General features: G+C 47.4%; 1 protein-coding gene across 2 annotated transcripts in view; it reads right to left on the reverse strand.

The window, feature by feature from the left end:
* Positions 1-20,204, reverse strand: part of UBE2O (ubiquitin conjugating enzyme E2 O) — a 47,521-nt gene that overhangs the window by 26,224 nt on the left and 1,093 nt on the right. The gene's annotated exons all lie outside the window — the stretch shown is intronic.

Consider the following 20,204-nt stretch of genomic DNA (forward strand, 5'->3'; position numbering starts at 1 on the left):
GACACTTTCTGGGGTAGGCTACCCCTTGTACGGGATAAACATCTCAGCTTCCCCTGTCGCCTAACTGGGCTATGGCTCCTAATCCCCAGGTCCTGGGAGCTGGCCAACAGGGCGCTGGACCAAGGCTAAAGGGCCAGAAGGCAGCTCCAGACTGTCGTCTCCAGGAGGCGGGGTCCAGGTGCGCTCAGGGAGCCCGGGCCGAAGGAGAGGAAGGCGGGGACAGGCGAAGACATCTCAAGGGCTCTGCTCCCGTCCTTCCTTCGGGGCCAGCCAAGCCACAGGAGGGTGAAGGCGGGCCTGAGGCAATGAGTTTGAGATCTTGTGGTAAGAAATCAAAAACCTTAGTTCCCTTGCCCTCCTCGCTGCCCCCTCCTCCTCCATGCTTTCCCAGCTATGTCACGTCAGTGGTTTGGACTGTCCTGAAACCGATGAGCACAGAAGCTGTTAAATGAATTACACAGGGACAAGGTGGGACAGAGCCGAGCTCCAGCCCTGGCTCTGCTGCATCGGGGAAGAGTCTGGACAGAGCCTGTCCTGTACAGAAGGCTGGGCTCCCAACAGTTTGCTTCCTTTGACATTTACGATAGCTGCACGCCTGACTGACTGCAGACCATCCATCCATTCACCCATGCACCAAGCAACAAACTAAATGCCAACTAAGATGCCAGGCACCGTGCTGAGGCTGACGGCTCATCAGCAAACAAGCGACGGAGCCCATGCGGAGCCCAGAGAAGGGTGGGGAGGACAGGTGGTCCAGGAAGCAGCTACACACTGCCGCAAGCCCGGCTAGCTGGGGAAGGAGGGGCTGCCCCAGGGAACATCGCAGCTTCACATCTGCCCCGCCCCCACGGCTGCACTCAAGTCCGAGCAGATGTCACCTCCTCAGAAAAGCCATCTCTACTCCCGATCCAGAATTACTTGCCCTCATTCTCTAGCCCCCTCCTCCATTTTATTTTTCTCCCCGGCACTCTCCGTTCCCAGTATCTGTTATGTCTGTCACCCTATCAGAATGGGAACCCCAGGAAGGCAGGTGACTTTCATGAGACCGCTGAGTGATTCTAAATTTCTGTGAGAATTTAAATGAAAGTACGGGTGACTGGGCCAAAGGAAGAAACCAGGATCAGGAACGACCCTCCAGAACGGGCTTCTCGACGGCAGGTCTGCGTATCACTGAAAAGCCTCAAGGAAACATACTTCTCTATCCTTCCAGGTCCCACCTGCACTGTCCAACAGGGAGGACACCAGCCGCGTTTGGCTACTGAGCATCTGAAATGTGGCCGAGTCGAACCACAGATGCGATATTAGCACAGACCGGATTTCAAAGACTTAGTCTGAAGATGTGAACTACCTCGTTAATGTTCTTTATATCCACTACATGTTGAAATGATATCTTGGATCTATATTGGCTTCAATAAAATTTATTACAATTATTTTCGCCTGTTCCTTTTTATGTTTTTAATGTGGCCACTATAAATAAAATCCTCAATTACCTATGTGGCTCATACTGTGTTTCTATTAAACAGCGTTGGTTTAAACTTGTAAATTAAAAGCAAAATTCAAAGAGCGTCAAAATAGCAGCTCCCGTCTTACTGTCTCAACAGTGCTCCCTTGAAGCAACCACTTTCTAATTTCTTAGTAGTTTGAATTATTAGCCATATGTATAAACAACATGCTTATACCTCTAACTCCTAGTTTATTACATGTAGACGTTATCTATTGACTTCCTGTTTCTTACCCGTGTCCTGACAACCTCTTACCTTGAGCCCATCGTTCCACCAGTTCTATTGCAGTGACCGAAACAATATAAATGTGTTGTAATGGAGTAAATATAGCTCACAGCTGACCAAATGGCCCACTGTGAATACACACAACCTGTGCACACACTGAGAATCCTGGCAGATGCCTATCCATAAATTTTCCAGGCACGCTCAAATAATGCATCAGATATGTCTGGGTTTTGTCTTTCTTCGAGCCCTCCTGTCGTGAGAGGCGGCTTGTGGGGGGCCTCCTGTCCTGCTCCCCACATAAGAACGCAGGACATGGCGAGGCCAAAAAGGAACACCCACGGAGCCATAGATAGGGGAGTCACACCACTATAGTCTCACTGGAGGCTGGAGCCACACGACCTGCAACCTGCTGTCCGCTTCTCTGCCAACCGACCGACTCCCCAACCAACGCAGCCACAGCAGTCGTATCAGTGGCTAATTGGTTAACTGGTTACAGTTGACGGCCAACTAGCCACAGCTGATGGCCATCTGCTACCTGAGCGAGCACCTTTCCACGTGAGGCCGAGAGCCTAGAAACTGCTCTCTGGGACTCTGTCCCCACACCTCCCTCCTGCACAATCCCACCTGGCCTCTCCAACATGGACTGGCCTTTGCAGCCTGCCTGTGTGGAATCTCTGGTTTCCTATGTTCCAGAAAACTCCCTTGTTTTAAAGCACAGCTCCCACGAGCTTCTGGAAAAAGGGTCCACGGGAGGCACATTTTTGTACAGTCCCTGCATGCCTGAAAAGAATCACTTGCTGGGTAATTTGGCTGGATATGGAATTCCCTGGAAGGACGGCGGCTTTGCTCTGGTGCTCCCACCCTGAGGACCTGCCGAGATGGGCACGGCTGTCCCACCCCTGTCCCACCCATATTCCTGCGGCCCATGTGCGTCTACCTCTCTTACCTTGAGGGCTTTCTACCTTCCCATACTTTGTCTTTGTTCTCTTTTTTCTAGAATAATGACCTAGTTTTTATAAATCACATCTTTTCTTTTCCCTCTATTGGTTTGAAAGCTTTCAATCCTAGTTCTATTCTTTTAGTGGTTACCTTTAAAATTTTAATACGTCTGCTTGACTCAGAAAGTCCAAAGCAAATCAATACCCCTCCCCCTCTTTCCCACCCCTTCACTGATCTTAGCATGTGTTCATTCAAACCATCTCCTCTCACTCCCACTTTGGGTATTTTCGTTTTTCTCTTCCAATTAGTGATGACCACTGTTTCCTAAATTAATGCTTAGTTAGATCTCCCCACACATTTCTGATGTCTTTGTACACCATTCCTTCCTGTCTCTCTCCTTTCTCCTGGGTTTAGTTCCCTTCTCCCTGACCTACAGTGAAGGTCCATTAGTGAATAAACTCCACTTTCTCTTATGTGAAAATGTCTGTATTTTGTTCTCACTATTGAAAACCTTAAGCTGATTACTGAACACCAAGCCAACAAGTGACTTTCCTGAGCACGCCGAGGAGTCATTCCACTGTGGTCTGGCCTCCACGGTTCCCACCCCGACATTTGCTGGGTTTCACTGCTGTACCTTGGGAGCCATCGGGTCTTTCTGTCCAGCTTCTTTTAAGATGCTGTTGTTCCCTTCGGGAGCTCCCAGCAGACAAAGGTTAGGCCTTCTCATCCTATGCCCGTGCTCCTTGCTTCTCTTCCATCTCTTTATCTGTGCAGAATTCCACTTAACTTCTTCAGATCTATTTTCCGGTCCATAATTCTCTCTTGAGGTGTGTCTGTTTTGCAATTTAACATTTCCACTGGGTTTTAAATGCAATGATTAGAGTTTTCATTCTACAGATTTTGTTGGATTCTTTTTAAAAATAGCCCTTTTTAAATGTATTGTCTTATTTTTTCCTTTGATTTCTATTCTTTTAGTCTTTCAATTTTTTATATTTATATTATACATTTATATTATATTTAATTTATATTATAATCTCTTCTGTTATCTGAAGTTTTTAAATGCTAGAAATCCTCCTTTCTGTTGTGACATCTGACTCTTGGTTATAATTTCTGCATGTTCAGTAATTTCCCAGCAAGAGCCAATCACCTTTGGAGATGGGAGGATTCTGCGTGGCCCGCACTGTGAAAGTCATTTTACAAATGCTTTGCTTGTTCTTCTGTAAGAAGCTCTAGGGGCGTCACCAGGCTGGTGCTTGCTTGAGGAGTCCTGAACCATGTGGGGTTCATAAACACAGACTTCAGACTTGGATGTTTCCACTGCTCACGGGAGATTTCCCCCCACACCTCAGAGCCTGGGGCAATGAAAACCTCCCTTACCCTTTCTCTGGTCCGATGGGGGAAATTTTCTCACATCCCTTTTACCAGGGAAGAGCCCTTTGAGGGGATCTGTATTTTAATTTTATACTTTACGTGTTCATTAAAATCCAAACTTCTATTATTGTTAGGGCCTGTTTTGGGGTCCAATAAATACCCCCAGAACTGCTACGACATCAGTAGGCCTACTCTACTTTAAATTCCCTCTGTGCTTCTGGTCTCTCGCTATCTCTTTTCTTTGCTGTAAGATCAGCTATATATTTAAAATCTTTGTTATATTCTACATAGAATGCCATGTCATTGTTGTAGGAGTGGTTCTACATTAGCTCAATCTACCATGTTCAATTGGAAATCTACTCCATTGCCTTCTGTCTTCCGATGAGGCTGACAAATCCCATGCATACTTCATTCCCCATCTTCTGCACGTGACCTGTTCTCTCTTTAGAAGCTTTATCCCCCAGTGTTCTGGAATTATACGATGTGTCAGGACTCTTTCCATTCACCATCCTGTGATCATCTATTCTGATTTCAGAAACATTTCTGATTTCTTTCATATATTTGTCCTTCATTTTCCCTTTCTCTCTCTTTACAGATCTTCTAGATGTCAGATATTTTTACGCTATTTTCTGGGGGTCTTTGTCAACTCTTTTTTCCCCTAATCTCAGGTTAATTTCTTAAGAGTTCTTAACTCTTTCTTGTACAGATTTTTAGAGCATCCTGTTTTATTTCATTGACAAAATATTGGCTCATTTCTCTGAAAACATTCACTCTGTGTGTTGAGGGTTTCTTCTGTTCACAGTATCAACTTAGTTTCCTCTGCAAGGTCTTTCTTTTTGCTTGTTCTAGCCTCCACCCTTCGTTTATATCGAGAGTTTCCTGAATATGTTTAACGATCCGTGACTGTCCATTCCTATTTAAAAGTGAATCAATAAGGTATCTTTGTGGCGACAGAACCCTGCTGTACCTTGACTGCTGCGGGGCTTACATGGAATCCCCCGTGATGAAATGGCACCGACCTGTATGCACACGTTGTGTACCAATGTCAGTGCCCTGGTTTTGACCCTGTCTGTGGCTACGTAAGACGTAACCATTGGGGGACCTGGGTGAAGGGCCCAGGGGACCTCTCTGTACCATTTCTGCAGCCTCCTGTGAATCTATAATCATTTCAAACTAAAAAGTAAAAAGATGCTGGGCGCTTTGTGGACACCAGCAAGGCTATGGACAGTGAAGGCCCACAGAGGCTGGGGGAGGTCTAGCTTCTGCTTTGAGGGACTGCCACAGGCTAGCAGCTGCAGGTGTGTCTCTGACATTGTCCCTTTGTCTCAGAGGACTCCTCCGATCCATGCCTCATGCCCGTCGCAGCACTCTGGGAGCTGGCAGGGACCAGCGGGGACGCCCCCTTTTAGTGTACAGACTTTTGCAAATCCCTCTCTCGGTTCAATGTACGCTGCCCTTTGTTACTCCTGAGGTACCTCGATCCAGCGTCTTTCTGGTTCGGCTGCTCCAGAGCATAAACCTCTGCTCAGAGGGGATGAGGAGTATTCTTGGATTTGCAGACGTGAAGCTGTGACTTGGGGAATTTGAGTTCTCCCTACAGACTCTGAACTAATCAGTCTTTAGGCCCCAATCTCACTCCCGCTTTGAGTGACACCAGGGGCCTCCTTTCCTGAGGCTTTCTTTCTACAGCGCTTCTCCTTCGTCTCTCTGCAGGCAGCAACCCTGCAGCCTGCTGGGCTCTGCTGTCTTCGCTCATCTTCCCTCTTCCGTCTAGTATTGTCTTCTCTTGCATTCTTTGTCCTTGTGGCTCCATACATTTAAAAATATAACTTTGCGCAGTGACAGTATCGTAGCCAATGAGGTTTATCCGAGGCACGAATATTGCTAATTGAAAAAATATAATTTTACTGTCATTTTAGCAGGGTTTATGTAGGAAGTGGAGGTAAGTGAATGTGTTCAATCTACCACATTTACCTAAAATATATGCCAACCAGATCTCTCTGACCTTAATTTTGCAAAGTACGTACATACAACCATGGGACATATCTGAAGATGGAGAGATGAGAATAAGGCAACAAGAAATCACACATTCAAAAATTAGCAATCCTTAGTTTCGACATTCACCTACTTAATTTAGAGACCAGTTCATCTTGGAAGGGCTCTTCCAGCACTGCTGTTCTAAGATTTGAAATGTTGAGAGGGAAAGAAAGCACAGCTCCATTAGCAACTCCCTCTATCATCTGAAAGGGCCACCTATCCGCTCCTGCAAATGGCTTTTGGTTTCAAATGTCAGAGGAACTTGAAATGCCATAGATTGCTGCGATTCAACCGTGACAGTCAGACCTGATCCAGGACAAAGCTGGGCTCTGGTGGAAGAGACGGTCAGTGTCGTTTGGCAGGCGTGGGTGGGCAACACTTTACACACTTACAAAATTAAATTAGACTCTTAAATGCTAAACTAAAAACAATCACTGAGAAAGTCACAAAACATAAATAGCAGCACACGTGCCCCTCAGCAGACGGCCACCCTGCTGGAGGCTGGAGGGTCTGGGAGGCAGCAGCGGCCGGGGACACTCAAGCTCAGGACCTCTGACCACGCACTTTCCTCACACACAGGGCGTCCTCTCACACCTGTCGGCATCACTATGTCCTAAACCTGCCAAACAGCTACAGAAACAACTCAGTTACCCAAAGACATTCATGTCATCATCCTGCTGCGTAAGAAGTATTACAATCCATACTATGAGAGAGAGCACAAGAAAAAAGTATAGACTCTGCCTTGAAAAATGTAAATTGTAACTGGCGTACTATGGTTCCTGTAACCGGCAAATATTTGAAAGCTTGCCCCCCTGTCCGAGACCTATTTAGCATCCTCTTTCTTATTCTACGGTACTTGTGGAGCCCCAGATATAGAAAAATTAGAACTTAGTTCCTGGAAAGATTTAGAACTTAAAGCCCTTTCAGTTTATAAGGGTCTCAAATCCCCTAGAGCATATTTAAATAGGAAAGGAGATTAAATATAACACAAGGCGCCTGGCACGGACCCAATGACGTGGACAGGGCACCTACCACAGGAAGTGGTCCACCTGCCAGACTCCGAAGGACAGAGAGAAGATCCAATTGCAGGGTCTAATGGGCAAGCCAACAAATCACCAATTACAAACCAGGCCGAGAATTTATCTGAATGGATATTTCTCCAAAGAAGACACACAAATGGCTAATGAGCACATGAAAAGATGCTCAATGTCATTAGTCATTAGGACAGGCCCATCACATCACGTGACTCCACGTCACCCCCACTAGGATGGCTAGAATCTAAAGACTGACAATAACAAGTGTCGGTGAGGGTGTGGAGAAACTGGAACCCTTGTTCATCGCTGGTGGGAATGCACAATGGTGCAGCCACTCCGCAAAACAGTTTGGCAGTTGCTCCAAAGGTTAAGCATAGAGTTACCACATTACCCAGCAATTCCACTCGTGAATATGATACCCAAGGGAACTGAAAACATGTTCATACAAAAACGTGTACATGAATGCTCGTGTACATAGCAGCATTATTCAAAACGTGTACATAGCAGCATTATTCAAAATAGCCAAAACGTGCAAACAACCCTAGTGTCCATCAACTGATGAATAGATAAATAAAACATGGCGTATCTTGGCCATAAAAAGGAAGTACTAATACGTGATACAACATGAAGGAAACTGGAAAGCATGAGTAAAAGAAGCCCATCACAAAAGGCCGCATATTATGTTTCCGTTTATATGAAAAGTTCAGAATAGGTAAATCCGCAGACACAGAAAGTGGTCACCAGGCGCTGAGGGGAGTGGGCACTAATGGGAGTGGCTGCTAATGGGTAGGGTTTTACTTTTCAAGTCAAATACCAGAACCTGTCTCAGCTGTAACTAACTCACCAAAAAACTAGAATCAGCACTACCACCCTCCACTTCTACCCTTAGAAAGTAGGTGGTGTCCTTCTGCGGACTTTTCTTTAAGTCTGTCTACCTGTGGACTCCATCAACCTTAATCTCAGCCACCGAGTCTCTCGGGCTTTAGCTCCTCAACTCTAAATAAGGGGTCAAACCCAATCATCCCTTCCAGTGCCACCAGCATGGGCGTATACACACTCTAAAACCCAGTGGACGGCCAACAGCAATCATCTCGGGGGCTCAGCCAAAGACCCCTCAATAGCTGCAAAGTCCCCCCACGTGGATGTTACCAGGACAAGCTTGAGGGTCTGTGGGGGAGACGGAGAGGGGAGGATGGAAACTCCAACATGTGGGAACACGCTCTTTGGGACTCACCATAAGGACACCACAGGCTGCGTCACCTGAGCAATGTCTCAAGGGAGCCCCGTGCATTGATTAGGATAACGCCTCACGCTGGGGAAGGAAACAGGCCCTTCGGCCATAGTCTGCACCTGGGGTGCGGAGGGTCCCTCTCGAGTTTAGCCTTTGTTTCTGCAGGGAGTCTCAGGGGGAGCCTGGCCTGAACCCTAACACCTCACGAGCAATTCTGACTTGGACAAAACGCTAAGAGAGGAGGTGCAAGGCACTGAGGGTGCTTTTTCACGTACGCTTTTCACAAGAACTGTCTCCCACACCCGAGCATCTTCTGACTCGAATATCTCCATGAGCCCCCACCCGCATCAGTGGCACCCTCTGGCCACGGAGAAAACCTGCCCTAACAGAGGGGTTGGAGCAGGCTCCGAGGAGTAATACATGCTGACACGCTATCCCCAACAGCAGAGCCGCTCTCTCCCTGAGGGGCAGCAAACTGAATCCAATTCAACAGTCTGGCCCGAAGGGCAACCCTTCAGAGAGGAGAAGGGCAACCCTTCAGTGACATGCCAGGGATGACCGTGAGGGACAAGACGCAGTAAACCAGTCATTCCATGCCACAAAGCCAATAAAGAAGAAGGCAGAATCTGACCCAGATTTGTCTGAATCCAGAGCAGAAAGCTACAACTTATGTTAAGGGGGGGAAAAAAGGATACATACATCCATGCTAGAATATGCATAGAACAGAATAGATCTGGTCATAGCGGCTGTCTCTGGGGAGCAGTAATGGTGGGAAGGAGACAAACATTTCAGTATATACTCTTTTAAACCATTTGAACGTTGTGTCATCTGCATATATCACCTATTTTAATATATAGACACACACACAGAGATTAAGATTTAGGTTTGGGGCAGCCGAGCTAGTATTTCCCCCTAAACCTGCAATGACATTTACTATGCGAGCTTCCAAACATTCTGGGAAGTTGAAGCAGAGCTAATGGCAGCTACTGACCAGCGCGCTATGCGAGTGCTACCTGAAGGTGATCCGTTCGGTCCCAACCAGAGTCTGTCTACTGTCTAATCGCGGACACTGAGCCATCACAGGTCTACATGCCCACTTCCAGCTCTGCGTCTGAGCCACCACCTGCCTCCCCTGCCCCCGAGTTCAGCCCTCTGCTCGGGCATGTGCCCTGAGCTGAAGGCACAACAGGCCAGTCTGCCCGGGCCGCAGAGCTCAGGGACACCCCCTGGCACAAGAAGGTCTTACATCTTGGCAACAGCAGATAGTCAGAAAAACACCATGACGCTCAGCTGACCTGAGTTCTAGTCCTCTAGAAACTGCCAGGAGATTCCTGCAGAAGTCACAGCATCCTGCAAAAATCTCACCGTCATGCTGAGCAAAGAGGCATTCTGAGACGGAAGTGTAAATGTGTATCCTTCTTTGGGATGACAGTTGGTAAAATGAATTAAAAGTCTCAAAACTGTATTCTTACCCCTTGACCTAAGTCATTCCATTTAGGAATTTATGCTAAGAAACTTAAAAATCTAGACAACGACATAACAAAGTATGAAGTTTAAGATGTTAGTCACATTATTTAAAACTGAAAACCTAGAAACAATTTGACTGGTCAAAAGAGGAGACACAGTATTTCAAACCGGAAACTTGGAAACAATTCAACTGGTTAAACTGTTTATCTACACAGCACTAGCCAGTTGTAAGGGGCAGCTGTGTAGCCAGTGAAGAGAGCCAAGTCTCTGGCAGCAGAAACATCTGGGCTCTGCCCCTCACTAGCCGTGTGGCCTTGGGCAAGTTACAGGCCTTCTCTAGGTTTTAGGCTCTTCCTCTCTAAAATGGGGACACTGGCCACTGTGGGGAAAGTGTAAGATGCCATGTAAAGCATGCGTCTCTGCCTGGCACACAGCAAGAATCCACTGATCCTGGCTGGATAAAAGAAGCAATTTCAATCCTCTTCCTCTTGGACTGGTTGTATTATACTCCTAACCACCACAGTTTCATCCTAAAATGACATGAAATCCAATGAAACATCTTAGCAATGACCACGTTGACACTGGTCCGCGGGCAATGGTCAGGGAGCAGGCCTTTCCAACACTGACACTGTTCTGAAAGCACTGCCTGCTTATTGGGGGCACTTAACCAATTCCCCCTCCCTCCTGTGGCCCATCTTTTGAAAATTTCTGGCAGGTGTATATTTAAAACTTGGGGGAGAGGGGGTAAAAACTGAACCTATTGACATCAACAGGGTTTTAGAAGGACCTATGAATCGGTCCAATTCAAAGGGTGGTCCCAACCAGGAGAAGCAGCATGGCAGACACGCAGACTCTGGGCCCCACTGCAGTCTGCTTCGGAAGAATCCTTACGAACAAGAGCCCCAGGTGATTTCATGCACATCAGCCTTTAAGGAGCGCTGGTCTAGATTTCATTCATCCATGCTCACCCCATCCCCCGCTCCGCCCCCACGGACACACAGGGGTGGCTCTGTCCATTTTTAATAGCTGGTGCCTGACTTCTGCAAAGTAACAGGCCTGGCTGGCAGACCCACTACCACTGCAGGCTGTACTCGCTGAGACTCCTCCAGAGCCCTGAGGCAGGCAGGGCACAGAGTCCGAGCCATGTTCCTGGTTCATTTGCAGTTGGGTTGGCATTCTTCTTCCAACACAGGAGCCTCATACTAAAAACCTCAACTGAAACATGTAAGGTGGGGACGGCATGCTGCTCACCCTTCAGGAAACTCTCACGTGTGAACGTGGGTTTGCCACGTCCTGTCAGCTGGGTTACAACAGCTGCTCCTCATGACAGCGCATTATTCCCATTCCATAAACTGAGGCTCAGAGAGGGGGTGCTCCCACCAAGGTCTTGAAACTACTACAGGTGCTAGAACTCGGGCGGCTTCTGGATGTTAAACTGGTGCTTTGCCCAGATTTGCTCAGAGCCAATGCCACGGACTTGGAGGAAAGCTGGGCGACGACAACCAGGGAGCCGTCACTGGCTTCACAGACGCGGCCTCTCAGCTCCCATCCTGGGAGCCTGTGGCCGGAAGCGCGTGTCAATTTCTTCTGGGTTTTAACCCCCCCAGACAACTGTACCTGGACCATGGTGACGCCAGCTCTAGCTAGCTCTATCCTAGCCCACCGTGCCCCCACTCTGCCTGGGGGGCTTCATGAGGGACGATGCTAAAATAGCCCACCCCAGTCGGGTGTACCGTCATCCATCTGCTCTCCCTCAGTGGGACGCCTCCACGGCCCAGTCCTGGGGGGATTGTTCACAGCGCGCTCACAAGAGCCCCGCGCCAGCAGTAAACTACATGGTCAACCCACCTGGAACCCAGGGGGGCGCTGTCAGCGGGTAAGGGACCCACACAGCTCCAGCACACACCGCCAAACATCTGGGAAAAGGCTAAGAATAAGAATACTTTGTGTGGAAGTGGGAAGGATCTGGTCATTCCCTCAAACACTTCCCACAGGTCACCACGTGAGCCATTCAAATACAAGTCTGCAGAGAGCTTTGTTTCTCAAGAAGCTTCCAATCCAGAGAGGGAGCCCGAGAGTGTGGTCTAGGTGCCACGGATGCCAGAGGTAGGGGATGGCACCGGCGAATTTGGGGAACAGCCACATTAGCTGGAGTCAACTGCTGAGGTAGGAGATTAAGTGTGAAATCCAGGCGAGGAGCCTTAAATGACAAGCTAAGGCATGACAAGAGGCTGGGTGCTGACACAATCCAAGTGGGCATTTGGGAGGTCAGCCCAGGCACGGCCCCGTGAGAGAGCAAACCAGTGGGGTAAAAGGAAATGTAGAGGACGCAAGAGGCACTCTTTTTTTTTCACGAGGCATTTTGGACAAAGATTTGATGACAAATTAGAATGGAGGGTCTGACATTGAAGGCACAGGCATTAAAAGAAAAAAACAAATTGAACTTCATGAAAATTTAAAAATATTATGCATCAAAAGACACTATCAACAGAACATAAAGGCAACCCACAAAATGGGAGAAAATATCTGCAAATCGTTTATCTGAAAAGGGATTAATATCCAGAATATGTAGAGAACTCATAAAACGCAACAACGACAAAAAGCCAACCTCATTCAAAAATGAGTGAAACACTTAAATAGACATTTCTCCAAACATACAAATAACCAACAAGCACATGAAAAGATGTCCAGTATCACTAATTATTGAGGAAATGCAAACCAAACCTGCAATGAGGTACTACCCCACACCCAGTAGAATGGCTACTATAAAAAAACACACACAAAAAAACAGAAAATAATCAACGTTGGCTGGGATGCGGGAAAAACATGGAAGCCTGTACACTTGGTGAGAATGTAAAATGGTACAGCTGCTGTGAAAAACAGGATGGCAGTTCTTCAAAACAATAAAAATAGGATTACCATATGATCCAGCAATTCCACTTCTGAGTATCTACCTAAAAGAACTGAAAGCAGGATCCTGAAGAGATTTGCACACCCATGTTCACAGTAGCACTCGCACAATAGCTAAAACACGGAAACAACTCAAGTGTCCATCAACAGATGAAGGAGAAGCAAAAAGTAATATATGCACGCAATGGAATATTACTCAGCCTTAAAAAGGAAGGAAATTCTGACACACGCTACAACATGGATGAAGCTTGAGGACACTATTCCACCTAAAATAAGTCACAAAAGGCAAATGCTGTATGATTCCACTCATACGAGGGACCTAATCAAAATCAGAGACGGCAAGTAGAATGGTGGTTGCCAGAAGCTGGGGTGCGGGGAAACGGGGCGGGGGTTCTTGTCTAATGGGTATAGAGTTTCAGCTTTACAAGATGAAGGAGTTCTGGAGGGGACAGTGGTGAAGGTTACCCAGCACTATGAAGGTACTTACCACCACTGAACTGTATACTTACAAATGGTTACGGTGGTGATGTTATGTTACGTGTATTTTACAACAATAAAAATAACTTTTTTGAAGAAAAAAATATTAGGATGGGGGCCCAAGGAGGTAAATTTAAAATGATCCCGTATGTTAACTTTTAGAAGCCGCAAGCTTGAGTATGCAGAGGCGCCACCATGTTTGCTAGTAACTGACCAGTGGCAGCTCAGGACAAAGTACACTTACCTACAGAAAGCACCTGTGGCAGAATGTTAACTGCTGACTCCTGATGGTTGGTAAGGAGTAACCCCTGGCCTAGTCTTTCAAGTTTTCCAAACGTTTGAAGAATTTTCACAAAAAAGTGAGAAAAAGAAATTTTTAAAAAATTCCACCGCCCCAGGGATAGGGAGAGTCGGCACACTCCTAACAGCTTCCACCACAAAGTACAAGGTTCTAGAGGACGTGATGTAGTGCTCGGAAGGTGACTGCGTGTGGACGGCATCTCAACGCAGGTACCGCGCCGGCTGCAGTGACAAGAGTGGACAAGAACACTGAAGAAAAGCTGGGGAGGGGAGGGGAGGGGAGGGGAGGGGAGGGGAGGGGAGGGGAGGGGAGGGGAGGGGAGGGGAGGGGAGGGGAGGGGAGAGCAGAGCTCTGATCTTTGGAAAAGTCTCACAGACAGAGGTAAGAGGAAAAAGACAAAAGGCCAAAGAGAGAAAAATTCAGAACCGCCTAGTAAACGGAACCCAACAGAAGAAAAGTTTCCCTCACGAGGGGATGCTCAACCATATTAACCAAAGGGACAAGGACGGAGGAAAAAGGTCTGGAAATGCAGCGGGCGCCCAGGAATTCCCTAGTCCTTTGTGAGCTTCAGGAGGGCCTTTCACGCCCAGTGATGTGAGAGGCCAGACCCGCAGCTGAGCTCACAAGGAAATGGAGGCTGACACCCCTGCCCACCAGCAGGGTGCTGGGACACGCTGCGGGTCGGGAGAGACGCTCTCTTTCCTTCTGCTGGAAGATGATGTCATCAGCCCCAGGGCCCTCAGCCTCCCGTAAGTAGTGAAACAGAGCAGACCGATACAGGGCCGCTTTCGGCATGGAGTATGTCAGCTCCTGATGCCGCTGGGAGCCACACAAGAGACACGGAGCCACCTGCACCTAGGGGCCAGCAAACATGCAGTCCTGCGGCTTCACCAGCCCGCATGCCAGGGAGCAGCACCTCCCACAAAAAGGATCAAAATTAAAACAAGCAGGAAGAAAGCTCATCAGAGCTGCTAAGTGGGAAAGAGCAGCTCTCACTTGCAAGATGAGAATGAAGAAAACTGTCTTTAAGACTGCAGAAACCTCTCCTGCTAGCTGGCAATTTTGATTTTATTGTTGGGTACGACTGACTGTCCCCCCCTTTTAGCACTACTCAGCATCTTAGATTAAAAATTTGTAAACTGTCACAGTTAAAACGAATCTTCACCAGATATAGCTATGCTGTCAATTTAAACCCAAAGTGACCTGGTAAATGTCTTATTTCTTTGACTGAGCTGCAGAAAATGAAATGTTTCGGTCTCTCAAAATATGCAAACAAACCAAAATCCTCTCAACCAAATAGTCAAGCAGATTTAACCCCAAAAGGACATTCATTCCAGTACTTATCGCCTCGGTGAATACATCTGAACGGTATGTCATGTGCCTCAACGTTTAAATCCTAAGAACTAGCATTCCACAATCCCGCTTTAGAAGAACACAGTATAACCGTGGGCAAAATTGACCAAAAGATCCGTCCCACAGTCAGCCTGGGTCGAAGGACATGAAATCCTCAGCCGCAGAGCTGAAGAGAGAAACAGGGCAAATAACCTTGGAGCAGATAAATCCAGAGGGTTATCCATTAACATGATTCAATTTGATTCTGAACTACAAAACATCCCAGTAAGCGTTTCGCTTCTCCAGGTCTTTAACCACACGTGTCCGGTGGCTCCTAACAGCCCCCTGAGGCTGGCGGAAATGTCAGAAACAAGCAATTCAGATGCATTCCCGCTCAGTAACAGCTGCCAGAGTGGCTGCAGCAGCGCTGAAACCTTGACCTTCTCGGGCTTGGCATCCAGTCGCTGGGCAAGGGGAGCCTCAGGGAGGAGCTGCAGTTGAAACACCCAAATCTTCGTAAATAGAGGTGACAGTACCTTATAAACGAAAAAGCACTTACACACGGCCCTACTGCCGTTTCCCGGCTTTGGAATATCCACTTAAATGAACACCCTCCCAGCCCAGCTAAGCTCCGGGCAGGGCAAGTCCGAAGCTCCCATCCATCAGAACAGGAGCACAGATCACGTTCTCCTTTACTTGTCGCTCTTTACTTGTCACAGAAATCGCCCTAAAGCCAACTCTGGCAGGACCACTAGGGAAAGAGGACTCATCACAGGCCCAGCACTGTTGTAGAAGAACTGGCCCGGAAAGGTTCCACTGGATTCCATGAGGCCTGTGGTAAAACAGCAAATGAGAGAAAAAGTGCCTCTTGCTAGAAGAGGAAAACGAAAAGGAGAACAGCAGCCAGGATAACAGTGAATCGGGGCTGGGGAGGGTGTGAGACCTTTGATGTCCTCAAGCCCAAGCGGGTGAAGAGCACACACGCAGTCACGTTCAGGGCACCTGAAGGGAGAGGAACTGGAAGCCTCGCTCCAAGGAGCCCTTGGGAGACTGTCTCATGACTCAGCATTCCCAGCAGGAGGGGACATCAGGAGCAAGAGAGGGGGCAGGAGGGGACACTGGGAACAAGAGAGGGGGCAGGTCTTTGGAGACAGAAGGTCAAGGTGGATTTCCTAACCCAGAAATGCCAGTTACTTGGACTTGTTTTCCTGGGGGAACGGGGGTCGAGGTGGGAATAAACCAGGGCAGGAATGAATCAGATTTACAGAGATTGCTTTCATTCAACATCTAGGGGCATTCACAGGTTCCCCAGCAATAAGCTGTATTTTTTGACAGGTGTTTTGAGAACAACTGAGGGGCCAGGGAATGAGAACTGTAGAAGGGAAGCACATAGCAAGGGCAATCACAATATTGCTCCCATACTGCTCACCGCCTGCCCTGCCTCCCTCCTGGCCACTAGTACACCCTCCGCACTCCCCGAAACCCTGCTCCTTCTCTCCTCATGTGGTTACAACTACTGCACGAAGACTTTCAAGTGGTGGAAGACTGGACGATTCACTCCAGCCACAGGGTACTCAAGACTCATGTTTGATCAGGGTTCTGGGGTAGAGTAGTGACCTATAAATCCTGAACTTCAACATTCTCAGGCGAGGGCAAACCATATTTACTTCAGTTTGTATTCAGTGTGACATCGGACAAGCTACTGAATCTCTCTGTTCCTCAGTTTCCTCCTCTGAAATACGGGCATAATAATAGTACCTCATTCACAGGATTGTTGTATTTCAGACACATAAAGCACTCAGAGTGCCTGGCACATAGCAACACTATATAATGTTTGTTCTTCTTCTCATCTTAAAATACAAAAGCAATACTCTACCATCCTTGTAATTCATAATCTCACTATCTGTCTTGGGAATTTCAAAAGATGTCTTCCAGATTCTGGAACATATACATACATACATATAGTCATTCCATCCCCTCCTGGAGGTTGGTGTGCTTTGGCAGGTGTTACTTTAAATGTGCATTTCTGAATGTCTTAAAAAGTAACACAGGAGTGAAGTTCAGGCGTATTTATAGATGAGGTGTAATAAAGAAGTCCTATCTGTAGTCCACCGGGTCACAAGCAACAGCAGTTAAGAATTCCAAACCGCGGAAACAAAGCCCTCCATGTACCTCTTGCTTCCCAAGGTGCCACTCAGATAGAGCGCATGCTGTGACACACGGAAGTGATCTCCTGAAGGGACGGGACTGGTTCTGATGGGTGTCAGGACAGTGTCTGCTACGAGCCAAGCAGCCACGCCAGGCACCACCCATCTACACTTCTGGTCATTCCACCTGTGCAGGCTCAGAGACTGGACAGACAGGACCTCATATTTTATTGCACAGAGAAAATGAGGCGGTGACTAGGCAAGGTCATCCAGCGTAGGTGACAGCCAAGGAAGAGCACCCAAGGGTGTTTTTTTTCTTTCTTTCTTTTTTTTCCACCCAAGGGTTTTGACTTCCAATCACAGGACAAACACACCCCTCATCTGATGAAAGTGCCCTTGAGTCAGGCGGCAAGCCAGACAGAGGCACCATCCGGGCATCTAGAGGAGGGGAAACCAAAGGAAAAGAATAAAATCACAGAACAGCCGTGAGCCTACAGTGCCGTGATGTTATCTGAATGAGATACAAGGACATGCACTTAGTCCTGCATCTTGGTTGACCTTACCTAAAGTCTTCCTATTACATCACTAGGAACAATTGCTTTTAATGGGTCCAGCACCTGAACAGGTGAGGCAAGCAAACTTCACTGCTTTGATGCTCCACCTAAACAGCTTTCCCCATGGCAATGTCGGCCTAAGTAGGAGCCAAAAATAAGTCGAAAGCCAATTCTTGAGGCACTTATCATCAGGGATGCTATTCACACCCACAGCCTCACAAAAGGAGGGTAATCACAGACACAGCCTTAATTTAGAGACATTAAATCTCAAACCAGCCAAGACTCTGAGTGTTGTGGCAACTTACAGCAAAACTCAACACACAAGAGATGGGAAAACTAAAGCAGGAACAGGAAGCCCCAAACTTGGACTGACAGACAGTAGTCTGCTCTCTTCCCCACGGGAGCCATTCTGCCCAGTCGTGACAGTTGAAGACCAGAAAGACCCACCATGTCTAACCAGTGCTCAGGCGAAGAAGCTCTGGGCATTTGACTTTATTCCGAAACTTTACTCAAAGGATGACCACTGATGGGGAAGGGGCAAGTCCGCAAAGGAGATCTGTGGCCAATGGGAAAAGTTTCAAGTGGATAAATCAGCTCCTTCGCTTTAGGGGTCAGGAGAACGAGGTAGGAAGAAACCCAAGCTGCGGGCTTCTTTTAAGTCCTAAAGAAGCTTAACTTTGGCTGCTGGAAGCCTCAGGAACTGGACCACAAATTCCACAGTTTTAAGGAAAATCTTCTTTTATTTCTGCTGATAAAGTTCACAGAAATGGGCAGAAGGGGTAGGACTTGCTGGCCAGCCTTTTCATCTCTTTTGGAAGTTGTGCACTAAGAATGTAAAAGAAATGAAGAGACTAATATCAAGCCTTGACTTACTGTCCACTAAATTAACATGAAAACTACAAAAATACTCCACAGCTCACTCCACATTAAAAAGACACTATTAAAAAAATTCCAATTGGCAGCAGCTTTAAAAAAAGTTTGCCAAGACTGTCACCGCATTATTCTACCAACAACTGGGTTCTCAAGTCTCATAACGAGGTTAGTGATGGAGGAGAAGTCAGAGCCTAGGTGCTCTGTCTCGGCCGTATAGTCTTTCCTCTATAACATACTGCTACCGCGATGGATTTATAAGGAAAGGGAGGTGAGAAGGAAAATCTTCCCAAACCAGTGCTGCAAGGTCCCAGGACCCAGTTGGCAGCCAGGAGCAAAGCAGATGTTCAGCCAACCAGGATCATCTGTGTCTAGGGCACAGCGTGATGAGAGCTACCTGTCAAGTAGAAACTCTCCCCTACCCCCAAACAAACCCATTCTCAAGTCCTAAAAGGAAAACTGGGTTTTGCCATTCATAAATGAGCGCTATACGCCACCACTTCCTGAAATTCCTACGCTCCTGAGCTTTTGTAAACCCAGAAGCTCCAGAAACTGCAATGGCAAAAGAAAACACCACCACTGGAGTCACGATGGATTTCAGCAAATTCAACGCAAGTTGCAAGAAGGCAACTTCAAAATACATCCAAGCTGGTGCCTCAAAGCTATTTTCTATTTAATTCCAAAATAGGTACTTGAAGCATATAATTACACGTGGTCGGGGGAGGCAGAGGGAACATAACTATAAACAAAGTTAACCACCAAAGTCAAGATGTGCAGGAACAACTGATAAACATGGCAGCTCCCCGTGGTGAGCTGGGCCTGCTTCCCTGAGTGCCAGGGCAGGAGGCCATCATGACAGAGGCAAATGAATTGCATTCCAGAAACACAAACCTCTAGAGAAGGTGGTTAGGGAAAAATATTTTTAAAAACCCATGGAAAGACACTAGCAACTGTCTGCTAGTGAGACAACGTACAGACACAATGTAGAGAGCAACAATCTTCTCTTCCCGACTTAATAATGCTGGTGGTAATTTTTAACTAGTATTTTGCTGCAAACAGTAGGATTTTCCACGTACTTTTGCACATGAACTGATCATTTTCTCTTCCAGTTAGAGAAGCTATCGCCTGATTTGCATTTCTGAGGGGAAACCAGGTGTCCTGTGTGCAGATCTGGGCCTGGCTGCAAGCGCACTGGCGAGGAAAAAGACCCTGCTGGTGCCAGCCATCACTTCTACCACTAGGAAACGGATCACAGGCTCTTCCTGGAAGTGGGGCTCTTTTCCATGCCCAAGGCCTCCTCACGGACCCGCTCTGTAGTGTGGCATGAAGCCTTATTCCTCTGCTGCTTTTGTCTCCGTACGTGAGAAACCCAGATTGATTTCTGAACTGCCCTCCCCGAGATCAGACCTCTCAATCCCAGGCAGCAGAACAGCTCAGGCCTGATTCCTGTTTAGAAATGTTTTCTTGAAGGGGAGAAGGGGGAGGAGGTGCAGAAAGGGTGAGAAAGATACAGGCTTGTGTGTGCGTGTGAATCACTGATAGGAATTCACACTCAGGAAAACAAGACATGAAGAGCCACCAAACCAACCTTGGTTCAAGGTTTCAGGTTTCTGACGATAAACCCCTTGGTTTCAATATTCACCGGCCTCACCCCAATAACATCTGAGAGTCTGATGTTTGCTTCGCAGCCTCAGGTCAAGAAAAACCCTTCAGGTTTCCAACGGGTGGCTCTCCTCCATCCACGCTTGCAATCTTTTTCGAGAAGTCCGACTGCACTTAGAAGTCACCAATTCCGGTCGCAGCTGTC

Source organism: Rhinolophus hipposideros, assembly GCF_964194185.1.
Source record: "Rhinolophus hipposideros genome assembly, chromosome: 20".
Lineage (NCBI taxonomy): Eukaryota > Metazoa > Chordata > Mammalia > Chiroptera > Rhinolophidae > Rhinolophus > Rhinolophus hipposideros.